The sequence below is a fragment of the Jaculus jaculus genome, chromosome 16 (genome assembly GCF_020740685.1).
Source record: "Jaculus jaculus isolate mJacJac1 chromosome 16, mJacJac1.mat.Y.cur, whole genome shotgun sequence".
In the NCBI taxonomy this organism is placed as follows: Eukaryota; Metazoa; Chordata; class Mammalia; order Rodentia; family Dipodidae; genus Jaculus; species Jaculus jaculus.
In genome coordinates this window covers 23,663,117-23,677,862 of record NC_059117.1, presented here as the reverse complement: position 1 = coordinate 23,677,862, position 14,746 = coordinate 23,663,117, and positions in this window count along the sequence as shown.

Sequence of the window (14,746 nt, the reverse complement as noted above, 5' to 3'; positions counted from 1 at the left end):
TCTATTTGGATGGATAACTTTGCAGGATAAAGTAACCTTGGTTGACAGTTGTTATCTTTCAGAACTTGGAATATATCACTCCAAGCCCTTCTGGCTTTAAAAGTTTGTGTTGAATAATCTGCTGTAATCCTGATGGGCTTGCTTTTGTAGGTAACTTGATTTTTCTCTCTAACTGCTTTCAATATTTTTTCTTTGGTTTGTGTGTTTGGAAGTTTGAGTATAATGTGGCGAGGAGAGTTTCTTTCTGGGTTTTGTCTGGCTGGGGTTCTAAAGGCTTCCTGTATCTGTATTGGCACCTCTTTCCCAATTTGGGGAAAATTTTCCTCTATGATTTTGTTGAAGATGCCTACTATGCCTCTGGAGTGGAGTTCTTCTCCTTCTACTATGCCCTGAATTCTTATATTGGATCTTTTCATAGTGTCCCGAATATCTTGAAATTCCCACTCATACTTTTCTATAAGTTTGTCTTTCTCTTTGTTGGACTGCATTAGGTCTGCCACCTGATCTTCTAGCTTAGATATTCTGTCCTCTCCCTCATCCATCCTACTGGTGAGATTTTCTACAGAGTTTTTTATTTCATTAACTGTGTTCTTCATTGCTAGTAATTCTGACTGGTTTTTCTTTATTATTTCTATTTCCCTATTTATGTCTTGTATTGCCTTCTTTATTTCATTAAATTGGTGTCCTGCCTCTTCTTTGATTCCTTTGATTTCCTCTTTGATTTCCTCTTTGATTTCTTCTTTGATTGTTTTCATGTGTTCTTTGACCTCTTTGAACATATTTATAATTATTCTTTTGAACTCTTTCTCAGGCATTTCCTCTAACTCTTTCTCACTGGAGTACATTTCTGATGCATTAATACTTTTAGGTGGATTTATATCGTCTTGCTTTTTAGTGTTTCTTGTGTTATAATGTATATATTTTTGCATCTTGGATTAAGTTAATGCTTGGATTTTCTAGCTAGCTGTGTATTCTTAGCTGTATCAATTGATCTGATGTAATATATTTTCAGGGTAGGACCTTAAGGTGTTAGGTGTGGCTCTTAAGACTCTCAGAGTATCTACAAAGATGTTCTTAGGGGTTGAGTTTCCCTGCTATAGGAGTATTCAAGCAGGCTGAGTGGAATAAAATACAGGTAGATTCTAAAATTTAACTAAACACTGTACACATTCAATCAAAAACAGCCCTGAGTATGTATGCAAGAGTAGTTATTATAATGACCAGATCCTCTATCAACAAAGAGGTTTAGATTTCTGGTCTGTTGAGGTATCCAAGTCAGTTTGTGCCCAAGTGAGACCCTTCCCTGGTGCAATCGCAGTTACCTTGGGTGATTGTGGTCTCAGTCAAGTTGCTGCCTGGGTCGTCGGGCTGCTGTTCTGATTTCTGGAGCTGGGCACTTGCTTTTCCTACGGGGCAAACTGAGCTGCAGCTGCTGCCTCTGCTGCTTTTGTAGCTGCCACCCCCGGAGCCACCACCGCTGCTGAAGCTGCCGCTGCTGTTTCCACCGCTGCTGCTCACCCCGAAGCCGCTGCTGTGGGATCCGCCGCCGCTGCCGCTCCTGGGTCCGCTGCTGCTGGGGCTACTGGTACTGGTGCTGGAGCCGCTGAAGTTGCTGCCGAACTCTGCTCCTGCTTGGGTCCTGCCGTCAGCCCAAGTTGGCGTGGCCGGGTCCCGGGCCGCTGCTGTGTTCGCTGGAGCTGGGTTCAGGCGGCGGGGGAGGGGAGGGAGCCGCGGCTGCTCTGGTTGTATCGCTGTTCCACGTGTGCTTCTACCTCGCGGTCTGCTCTTCCCTCCGGTGCTCGCTGCCGCTCTCCCCTCACGTTTCCCGAGTTGCGGAGAGCGCGGTGTGAGGGGAAAATCCCGCACCTGGCTTGTCCTGCGGCTCGAGCCGAGAGTCCAGCGGCTTTCTGCCGCTCCGCGGCTGCAGCGGGTGGCCGAGCCGCCCCGGAGCCGCTGTTCCCGCCTGTGCAGGCTGTGGATGCTCTGGAACTCTTCTACTTCTCCGCTGCCGCCTCAATTTCCTATACACCTCACTTTTTAGTAAAAGTGTGTATTTTGCTGAGTTTTTTTGGTCTTTTTCCCCCCTAGGCTGCTTTGGCGTGGTACCTACGCCGCCATCTTAACCAGAAGTCTCTACCTCAGATTTTTAATCTTGTCTAAGTTGAAAAAGATCTACTTTTAAGCTTTAAAGTTCCTGAAGATTGGTCACATGTCCTTCTATTATTAAAATATATCCAGTTACATCTTTACAAGTGAAACAAATGTTGGCAAGGATGTAAGTGAAAAGATTTTTTTTTTTACACAATGTTGAGGGAAATGTAAATTAGTTTAGTTACTAGAGAAATCACTATCAAGAGTCCCACAAAAGTAAACATGGCCATGTTATAGCCGGCAGCTTTACTGCCTCAGGATATGTACCCAAATGCCTTGCAGTGAACTTACTGTGGAGATGTCTGCGCACCCATATTTATGACAGCGTTCACTGGTACTCACAAGGGCCAGGTTATGGAGTAGTAACATATGCTAGCAAAATAGTAGCTTCTTTTCATAGGCACTCCAGAATGATTCATCCATTTCCATAAATTGTAATAGCATCTCTGTGTTGATTCTAAAACCTCCCCGTTTCCAACTCGTGGCACTCTCTATGGTTTATTGATCTTGCCATTTTTATTTTCGTCATTGGAGTTGCACTAAATCTTTTTATCTTTCCTTTATCACTTGCTTCTCCATCACATTACCACTTCATCCACTGCAAATTGTGACTTAGGAATATCTACAGACTCATTGAAAATCTTCTCTTTTGTTTCAATCTAGATCTAGCTCCATCATACCAGCCAGTCAAGTGGCTTGTATGTCACATGAATTTTTTTGAAAGTGCCCATCTCTCCTGATTTTTCTTTTCTCCAATCCATTTCATGCATGAAAGGAAAACTACCTTCAAAACAATCCCTATGTGGGCTGGAGAGATGGCTCAGTAGCTAAGGTGCTTGCCTGCAACACCTAATGACCCAAGTTCAATTCCACAGTACCCACATAAAGCCAGATGCACAAAGGAGCTCATGTATCTAGAGTACATTTTAGTATAGCTACAGGCTCAGGAATGCCCATTCTCTTTCTATCTCTGTCTCTCTCTGGTTGCAAATAACTAAATAAAAAAAATTTAAAATGTCTTTAAAAATCTAGACATGATTATGTAACTGTCTGTGAAATCTTTTCAGAAGCATCCCATTATCCTTAGAATACTTACTGCTCATCCATAAGATACCACAAAATTCTCAATTCTTACAATCCATGTTTACTTATCTTTCTGTGAACATACAATTTGTTCTACAGGTAGGAAACCATGCTCTTCACAGGAGAAACTCAGTTTTTCCTCACTTTGATTTTGTGGTAGGCATAGTTATCTATGAAATAACTATAGAAAAGTGCAATTGCATCTTGGCAGCAATGACTGCTGATGGTCAGTGCCTTTTTGTGAGTAAACTTCCTTGTAGCTGCAGTTAGCTTATTCCTGCTCTAATAGAAATTAGGGAGCCAGGACACTAATCATGGGAAGAAATACCCTAAAATGGAAATCTTACCATAGTCAATAAGCATCTTACCTCACAAACACTCGTAGAGCTTATTCAAAGTCCACTGTGTAGAACCTATTGTGTTGCCTCCCCTTCGAGGAAACTTGTTTCAGTTTCCCTTGGAGTATGTGCTTGGTTTTGCTTTGCCAGAGAAATTTCTGCTTACATTTTCTCTCAGCTGAATTTTTGATTTTTTTTTTCTAAAAATTTATTTTTATTTATTAGAAACAGAGAGAAAGGGAGAGAGAGAGAGAGAGAGAGAGACAGAGCAAGTGTGAATGGGTGCACCAGGGCCTCTAGCCACTGCAAACAGACTCCAGATGCAAGCACCACCATGCGCATCTGGCTTATGTAGGATTTGGAGAATTGAACCTTGGCCTTTAGGCTTCGTAGGCATGTGCCTCAACTGCTAAGCCATCTCTCTAGCCCCTTGATTTTTTTTAATACTGAGTTATTCGAGAGAGAGAGAGAAAGAGAGAATGAGATAGTGTGAGTTTGGGCACACCAGGGCCTCCTACCCCACTGCAAAAGAACTCAGGACACATGAGCTACTTTGTGTATCTGGCTTTACTTGGCTTTGCAAACAAATGCATTTAACCAGTGGCCTGTTACTCTAGCCCTGAATGCTTTCTTTTATGTAGGTAAGGGAAGAAGTGGTATGTGGTAAAATATTAAATTGTATTACCTCAAGTATGTCTTCCACGTCTACTCATTTATGCACTTCCCTCCTCATTATTCTGTGCCACAGAATTCTGGTAATTATAATTTACATAACAACTAATACAACTAATTCTTGTTATTAGTGAAAAATTATATTTGGGAAAACTGGCAAAATTGGTGAAAAACAAAAACAGGTCGACCATCTTCAGTAAAGAGGGAGGAACTTTATCAAGGCAAAAGGCCAGGTCACTAAAGTGCGGATATTGCTGCACAGGCAGCAGAGCCAGAATGGACACTGTACTGCTTGCATATTAATACCACTGTCTCTCCTACTGGGAAGGAGGCCTGTTGGATGCTGTGTGCTTAATGGTAGTAGAAAGAGCATACCATCCTGCCTTTATGTCCTAGCCACTTCTACCTGACTAGCTTTATTCCCACAAATATGTAAAGGAAACTGTGATTCTAGGTAAGAAATAAAAATAAAACCTACTAATTTCTTTGCCTATTTATAGACTATACAGCATTCGGTTCTCCATATCACATACTGTGTGTTGGACCCAAAGAGACAGGAAAGTGTTTGACTCACTTCTCTATACTTGATTTCCAAACTGCCTATACACTAACAGGAACATAAATATTTAGGCATTAAAACATGACAAATGTTGGGAGTGGTGGCGCACGCCTTTAATCCCAGCACTTTGGAGGCATAGGTAGGAGGATTGCCATGAGTTCAAGGCCACCCTGAGACTACAGAGTTAATTCCAGGTCAGCCTGGACCAGAGTGAGACCCTACCTCAAAAAACAAAACAAAACAAAACAAAACAAAAAAAAAATGACAAATAACTAATTGGACTTGAGATTTCCTTTTTTCTTCTTCTTCTTCTTTTTTTTTTTCAAATTTACTGTTTTAGCTTTAGGTAAAGATCTGACTACACAGCTCTTACTTCAAGTTCATGATGTAATGCTTGTGTGAATGGTGAGGGCAGGAGAACAGAATTTATGCAGAAGTAAATAACTGCCACAAATCTGGAGTCTTCTGCAAGAATAAACTGAATTAGCCCAGGAGAAACAGCAAAGAACTTGTGGTAAGTGAAAGTCCTCAGTGACCTTTAGGTTTTGCTGAACTCCTTAGAAGTTCCTGAGGCATTTTGTTCAGATGGCATCATTCAAGTGCTTTTTGAACTCTCTGTGACATTGCCTGCCTTGCGTTGAGTTTTACTGAAAATAAAAGAGCAAAAGCCAAATTCAATTCACTTCTGTATCCATTAGAACCTGGCTTTGGAGGACTTCTAAGCTTTTTTTTTTTTTTTTTTTTTGTCTGTTCTATTGGAAAATATAGAGATGATTTCTCCTACTATGCTGATGCCTACCTTGACAAATCTAATGAAATAATGGCACAATAAGGCAGTTTAAATAATATTTTAATTGTACAAATACTTTCTTTTGTTGATGCTATCTTATTAGTGATGTAGCATTAAAAAAATTTTGAAGGCATTATTCCATCCAAGGAGAAAATTCATGTAAAAATGTATGGTAGCAGAAAGTAATTGGCTTTTAATTTCTAGTGTAGTGAGAATCAAGAAAATTACATTATATGTACATTGAAAATATGTTCATCTGTGTTAGATGAACTTTAACTTTTTAATAAAGTTTTAATCTGTTTTCCAAAAGCGCCATGTGAATTACAGCCAACAGAAATACAAGCATTGACTCTCCTTAGCCTTGCCAGTACTAAAAGTACACATGGTGGTAAATTTTAGCTATTCAAGTTGGCATGTAGGGCAGTTCACTGTGATAGTTTTCCCTTTGAAGATTAAATGAACTAACCAAATTTAAAACTTCACACATATTAAACATATTTATTTATTTATTTACTTAGTAGTTTTTCTGAGGTAGGGTCTCAATCTCTCCTAGGCTGACCTGGAATTCACTATGTAGTTTCAGGGTGGCCTCAAATTCACAGTGATCTTCCTACCCCTGTCTCCCAAGTGCTGGGATTAAAGGTATGCACCACCATGCCCTGCTTTAAATGTATTTATTTTGAGTTTGGTCTGTATACATCCATGATGCTATCACTACAATATCTAAAATATACTCATTGTCTCAAAACTTTCCTTTTCTTGTTTTTTTCTGAGGCAGGGTCTCACTCTAGCCCAGGCTGTCCTGGAATTCACTATGTAATCTCAGGGTGGCCTCAAACTCACAGCAATCCTCCTACCTTTGCCTCCCAGGTGCTGGGATTCCTTGTTTTCTTTTAAGAGATTTTGGATACTTATTTTGGTAAGAAAATTTATCATGAGATTGTGATTTGTTCTTTCAACATGAAGTATTCAATATTATATTGTCCAATTCAGGCATTGTGTTGTACCACAGCTGTCTCAAGTTTATTTTCAAATGAGAAGAAATTTTATGCCTGTAGAGTAGCAGCTCTTCCTTCTGCCTGCCAATCACAATCAGTTCATTTCCTCCCATAATGAAACTGGCTTTTATTTTGGCTCTCATATAAGTAGAATCATTTGTCCTTCTGGGAGTAATTTTTTTTTTTTTTTTTTACTTAGTGTAATGTCCTCTAGGTTGTCACAAATGATAGGATGTGTTTCATTTTTAAGAATAAATAACATTTAATATTTATATTTTAATACATATATTTATATTATATATTTTCAAATGTAGTGAGATCAAGTAAATTACAAAGTATGTACATTTAAGATATAGTTTTAAATTAAATGAAGCAATAATTTAGAATAAAATTTATATACATATGTTATATATAATTACATATGTACATTATAGTTATATATTTCCCTATATATGGTACTAATATAATAGTGAGGATTTAGGAAATATAAAGTTACAGATGAACATAAGTAGTTGATTTTAGTTCCTTGGGTATATAAATAAAATGCATGATTACCTGACTCCATGGTAGTTATATTTTTAAATTTTGAATAAATTCTACACTGTTTTCCAAAGTGGATTCACAAGTTTACATGGCTCCCAAATTATATAAAGGTACTCTTTTCTCCTCATCTTTGATAAAATGTATATTTGTAATATTCATCCTAACAGGTATGATGTGATGTTATGGTGCTAGACTGCATTTTCCAGATATGTTGATCACCTTCTCATATATCTCTGATCCATTCGGTTTCTTTTTTTTTTTTTTTTGAAATATAGGAAGGTTGACACATCAATAATCATGATACAAATGCTAAACAATCGAGGTATATAAGTATTTAACACAAAAAAGGCCATCTACAACTAACAGCCTAACAGCAGACTCAGTAATGATAGAGTAAAAGATTTTCCTCTAAGCTGAGGACTAAGATTAGTGTGTGCAGCCTCACTGCTCCTATTCAATGTAAAACCATGTATCCTGGCCAGAGCAGGTGTAAAAGAAAAATGAATGAAGGGTATTCTAATAGGATTAGGAAGACATGAAATTATCTCTACTCATAGATGACCCTGACTTATGTGTATAAAGTCAGATCTTCCTCCCAAATCTCTGAGAACTTAAAAGTCAATTCAGTAAATTTTCAGGGAATAAACTTAATTAACATTCAAAAATCAATTGCATTTGTATATGCCTAAGGTGAGCTAGCTAAAAAGGAGATTAAGAAAACAATTCCACTTATAACAGAGAGAGAGAGAATGCATGTGCCAAGGACTCTAGCCCCTGCAAACAAACTCTAGACGCATGCACCACCTTGTGTATCTGGTTCATGTGGGACCTGGAGAACTGAACCTGTGTCCTTAGGCTTTGTAGCAAGCACCTTAACCTCTAAGCCATCTTTCTAGTCCACAAAACCATATATTTCACATCAAATATTGATGCAAGGGCTGGAGAGATGGCTTAGCGGTTAAGTGCTTGCCTGTGAAGCCTAAGGACCCCGGTTTGAGGCTCGGTTCCCCAGGTCCCACGTTAGCCAGATGCACAAGGGGGTGCACGCGTCTGGAGTTCGTTTGCAGAGGCTGGAAGCCGTGGCGCGCCCATTCTCTCTCTCTCCCCCTATCTGTCTTTCTCTCTGTGTCTGTTGCTCTCAAATAAATAAATAAAAATTTAAAAAAAAATATTGATGCAAGTAATTGTTTTTGTACTTTCCTTTTTAAATTTAATTTTTAAAGTTAGCTACAGTGTGTGTATGTGTGTGTGTATGCATGCAAGCATACCCACACACTTATCTCTTGCTGTTGCAAACAAGTACTTTTCTGGTTTTACATGGTGACTGAGGAATTGAACCCTGGTTGGTAAGTTATATAAGCAAGTTCCATAACCATCTCCCTATTACCTATATGTAGACTTTCACAAGAGGTTTGTTTTTAGTAGCTCCAAATTGAAAACTATGCTTATTTCCATCAACAGATGAAGAGAAAGTAATGAATTAAGGCAATGATTTATTATTCAATAATAGAAAAAAAATACTGACATATACCAATGTGAATAAATCTTGACATGCTTATGGTGAGGGGAAGAAGGAAAATAAATGTATTATATGTTATGAGCCCATTTTCATAGTTTTACAAACAATAAGCATTGAAATAAAGCTGATCTGTAGTTTTATGAGAAAGAGAACAGTGTGGGTAGGATGGCTGTGAATGGGCATGAGGAATGTATAAGTCCACTCCTTTTTTTGTAGCCATGCATGCATGTATTAACACTTTTCACACAGTATTCTTTAAATACATGTAGGTCAATTATATGTTGAATCTACTTAAAATCTACAAAGGAAACTCTTATTACAAAAAGGAACCCAACTGAGCATGGTGGGAAACATCTTTAATCTCAGCATTTAGGAGGCTGAGGTAGGTGGATTGCTGCGAGTTTGAGGTCAATTTGAGACTATAGAGTGAATTCCAGGTCAACCTGGGCTAGAGAGAGACCTTACCTTGGGGAAAAAAAGGCAGGAAACTATTGTAATTTTTTTCCTTATGCAAATTACACCTTCACTGAGTTTGCACTGTAGTATCTAAAACTGTCAATTTGGTACAGATTTTGTCTGTGGATTGTTCCCTTAGTACCTGCTGCCCATTTTATCTACCTTAAAATGTGTCCATTAATGTATTTTTTTCTCATGGTGGCACAGCACCATGAGCCTGTACAGAAACCTTACCAAGGCCTTGTCAACCTGGACACGTCCATTGATCCGACAGCTGTCAGGGAAAACACATCCGTCTTTTATTCCTTTGGGAAACTCCTTCTGGCCAAATGACAAACACCGCTCCATATTAATTTTGTGAGAACTGCTTTAGAGATTTGTGTCCCTACGTGCACACCATAGCTTAATTCTGAAAAACAAGGTCTCCTGGTAAATGTTTTTGTATTTACTTACTGGCTTCTATAGCAGAAGCATATCTTTTTGTTTGTTTGTTTGTTTTTAATTCACTTAGGCATTTGCTTTATTTATCCTACTAAATATTTTAAGTGGTGATTTAATATGGATTCCCATGCACTGATACTTGACACCAGAAAAAAAAAAAAAAAAAAACTTGCATTGTGGTTAGCTAGTAACAGATTTTCCATGCTACTTTACAACTAATTACATGCAATTAAATATTCACAGCTTAGAGCAATTTATTAAAATATTGGAAGTTCCTTCAGAAGGATATATTCAGCCTATCCAAGAAGCCTAAGGGAAAGCAGATGAGGAAGTCACTACTTAGGTGTGATTTGCATCAAGTGGCCCAAGGCCCTTATGCAAAGTATCAGAAATATTTCCCAAGCTGGTGCAGCCAGAGTTGACTTTCTCTTGATTGACATTTTGCCTACAGACCTTAGTAATAACCTATGTCTATTTTTTGTATGATTAAAGCATGCTACCTTCTGAGAAATAATTATACCATGTGATAATTTAACAGACTTATATAATATTGAGTATATGTTGGATTAGTTTTATACTGAAAAGAATACCACTCTCCTAGTTTCCAGAATTTATCACATAAAATGCACATTAAAAAGATTGGGTGCATGGCACATGCCTTTAATCTCAGCACTTGGGAGGATTACCATGAGTCCAGTGCCACCCTGAGACTACCTAGTGAATTCCAGGTCAGTCTTGGCTATAGTGAAGCCCTACCTCAAAAAAGCAAACAAACAACAACAACAACAAAAGATTTGGTATTCAATAGATACATTTTCAGAATTGTTAATTTTTATACTTGAAGTTTAGGGAGAATTTTAAATAAAGTCAGTATTTTATCTTATAGATATTATTGTATACATCAAATAGGTAATTTGAATATTCTATCAAGTTATGATGTCTCATTCATAAAAAGACCCATGTAGCTTGATTATATTAATCATATTCATATATATGCATATATATTTAGTACAGCCAATACATAAATTCATACCTATGAATAAAAAGCTAATAAAGATACTTTTATATTTGTATGTTTATAATTTATTTCAAATCAGTAATTTTAGAAATTTAGAAATTTTAGAAATAATTCCATGTTACATTTCCAACTAGACTCTCAATTATCTGAAGGAAGGTTCCCAATTTTGTCAATATGTTATCTTTCTTATAGAAAGAAATTGAGTTACATTGATAAGCTAAAGCCACATATTATGGAAAGAACGCATTACATAGATTGTAAGTGTTGACTTTGGCTGACCTATTACCTGATGAGAGAAGGAATGTCAAGTATGATCATGTACATATCCTGAGGTCCACATTTTCATGGTGTTCCCCAGCTTTGGGACTCATGTGAAAACTTCATGACATACAACAGTTTGGTTGGGTTTTTGGATCAAATATTGTTACATATGTTGGTCACTGATACAATGTTTTCCTTTCATCTTTGGAGAGCAGAGCCTCTTTCTCCATTATATATCTCTTCTTTTGTTCAAATGAATAAATGTTACTTAGAATGTTCCCAATTTTCAATATAATTTCATTTTTTGACTACCATAAATATACTTGATATTTAAAGTATGCATTGAGATGTGATAATATATATTATCTATACAGCTATACTGCAATTGGGATAATTTCTTGTTAGCCATAATTAATGCTGTTAGTTTTTTTGTCTGAGTACCACTATTATGGACAACATTGGTTGACAGAGAAAATATTAATTATCCTTAAGGCTACAAGCTTTCTATTGAGATTAGGGTAGAAAAAAATAAGTGGTAGAGTTCAGAGATAAAAATATTTGGAAACATTTAAAATTGTAGTTCATCAATGAAATACTGTGCCATAATAGTACTTACATGAGAAGAACTATGTTGATTAAAACCTTCTCTTTTCTCTGGCTAGAATCATGATTTGAGAAGCAGAAGCTCTTAGTATTTCCTAATGTTTAAAAATATTGTCATTTCTAAAGTTTAAAAAATATTATATTAAAATAAATGTAAAAGGACTAACTTTGGTAAATAGAGTGACAGTGTTAGTAAGGAGCCTGCTCCCATTGGAATCACCATTCACTTTACTGATATGTTGAAACAAACATCAGAAAAGAGTTGCACTGTTTGATGATTTGTGGTTTTCATACCTTTAGGAGAAACACTTATTGAACAGGTAGCTATATACTAATGAAGCAAAGTTATTTTCCTGCAGCTGACTTTTATTGAAGAAAAGTCAAAGGGTCATACCTGCTATGGACTAAAGCTGGCAGAGATTAATTTAAATTCATTCAGCAGTTCAGTGGCAATGAGTGTGAAGAGTAAGGCGGCAGTCATAATTTATCTGTGCTCTGAAAATGTTCTGCCCTTATTTGCTTTCCAAGCTATGAATGGATGATTTCTAAATGGCTTAGCATTCAGAGTGTGTGCTGGGAAGTCAAGTTCCATAACCCAGGAGGGATAGTATGACAGGAGAAGTTTAAAGTCAAACTCCACACAGGGGCACTCAGTAGGAAATCACTTATTTCATTGCTTCCTATTCAAATGCATCCTTTCCTCTGTCTCCCCTCCTTTCCCATCTCTTCTTTTCTTTCCTTTCCCTTTTGTTTCTTTTGCTGTTATGCCTTCCTTTTCTCTCCTCCTTCTCTACCTTTTTTCTTAGACACATGATCCATATCTTAAGCTGATTTATGTTGGTAAACAGTATACAAGAATGCTTTCCACTTCAAAATAATCAACATTTTGAAATAAAGGAGGATTAGCTCTAGATCACACATGAAAACAACTTGATTTTATTCTCCTTCTACTTAAGTTCGTGTTACTTGTATATTCTTATAGTTAGGATGCCCTGATTATCTATACAAAAAGCTGTAAAATAGATGAAATTTACTTTTCTTCTTGCTTCATAGCACCTCTCTTGGAATTTCTGTGATGTGGTGCTTTATACTCAAAGACACTTTCCTGACTCCTTGTATTTCAATATTTTTAGAAAAACTTACCCCATTGAAAATGAATCTGTACTCCTCCTGCATGAGAAAATTGAGAGTTGAAATGTTGGTAGGGCATACAGTTTTTTTTTTTTTTTTTTTTTTGAGAGCGACAGACACAGAGAGAAAGACAGGTAGAGGGAGAGAGAGAGAATGGGCGCGCCAGGGCTTCCAGCCTCTGCAAACGAACTCCAGACACTTGCGCCCCCTTGTGCATCTGGCTAACGTGGGACCTGGGGAACCGAGCCTCGAACCGGGGTCCTTAGGCTTCACAGGCAAGCACTTAACCGCTAAGCCATCTCTCCAGCCCAGGGCATACAGTTTTAAGAATTCATTCAGTTGAATTTTCACATGGCATGTTCTCTAATGTCTTTTTCAAATATATGCATTTTTTTTACTTAAAAATCATTTAGATGTCACAACAGAAAAATGGTTCATCCTTAGACTACAGTTTTGTAAATGAAACAGATTTCAGTTAAGTTCTGAGTAAATTACGTTCTTTATGCATAAGGATTAATACCTGATGTCTCCTTTCTTCATTTGTGTGCATGTAAGATTGAAATGATCAACTCTAATAGCCCTTAGTCTGCCCCGTATCTTAGTTATTTAAGGAGCTGGCATGGCTAACAAAACGGTGCACTAGTCATTAGATGGCTAATTTATTTCAGTGTAGTATTTCTTTCCATTCTACAATGTACTAACAGAAGTCTACATGAAACAACATATTTCTTTCACAAAAAGCATTTACCAGTTTACTTGAAGCATCATTTTTTGGTCAGAGAATATCATACAAAACAATTCCCAGCCACACACTGTGTCAGCCTGTTGGCTCTGTGTTCATAGACCAGGTGAGAGGTGGGTAGCTGTTTGTATGACATTTCAATTTGTTGAAAACATGCAGTTTTATTTGTTTCTAACTGCACTTGGATTTCTTCTGTTTGTGCTACAAGTGTTTTAAATTTTCTATTTTGTAACTAAAGTGTTTTTTTTCTATTTCATAACTCTTTAAAGTTTAAATATCTATTCTCCTTCCAAAAGGTTTACCTGACTTGACTTTTAATTTCTTTACTTTCTTTCTTAGTCTACTTCTTCTGCACTTTTCCTTATCTGCTCATATCTACTACTGAGATTTCTCCCTCCTTTATTATCATTATGATAAGATTTTATAACATCTATTGCTGCTCAGGGTTTTAGTTTTTAAAAACTATGAGTGTGTCAAGATGGAATGCAACACAATTTTCACCTTGAAAAAGGACTGAAATTTTTAAAAAGACGATAGAAGCAAAACAAACAACAACAAAAAAACAAGAGGCAACCAATTTCATGAGCACATTAAATCAGCCATAAGTGAGAGTCCTGGGTAATTCTCAGGACCCCCAATACTCTGTGTTCCTCTACTACCCTATTCACTTGAGTATTACTGCAGAATGTCCTTCAAAAAACATCCTAGTCTGAGGGTGAACATGGAGGGACTCACCCAGCAAAAATGCATCAGAACAGAGTCCCACTGCAGCTGGTTTGAATTCTGAATGGTCCGTACTTTCTATGCATTTTATTTGATACAATGAATGGCCCTCTAATGGCAGGCACAATAGGATTTATTCCTAAGGTTCCTTTGGGAATCAAATTATATAACTCATGCCAATAACTACTATAATGGGCAGCACACAGTAATACTCTGAAAATCTTAGCTTGAAGTAGTTCATTAGTTTTAAAGATGTGGCCATTTAAAAATCTGTGTGTTTGTTAAGTAGATGCAGAAATCGGAAATACATGAAATATGTAAATACACTGCTAAACATGGGCTATCTTCGGTTATGTTTCATAAATGAGGGATGTTTCTGAGCATCTGAGCAGCTCACCTGTACAGTTTCAAATGTCAGTTGCTTGGATATGGGATGACTCCAAGTTGATTGCTTGGGTTAAGTGATCTTAGAGATATTGCTCAGGCTCTCTGTTTCACTTTCATCATCTGTTTAAAAACATATACTTCAAACATTGGAATACACAAGGTATTCAGAATAGTGCTCAACAGAGTAATGCTCATTCTAATGATCTGTTTTAAAATTCATGTATTTATTTTATTTTACTATCTTGAGAAAAAGCTCCAGGTAGCTCAAACTGACCTTAGACTTGCTAGGTAACTGAGGATTACCTTCAAATCTTGATCCTCCATCCTCTAC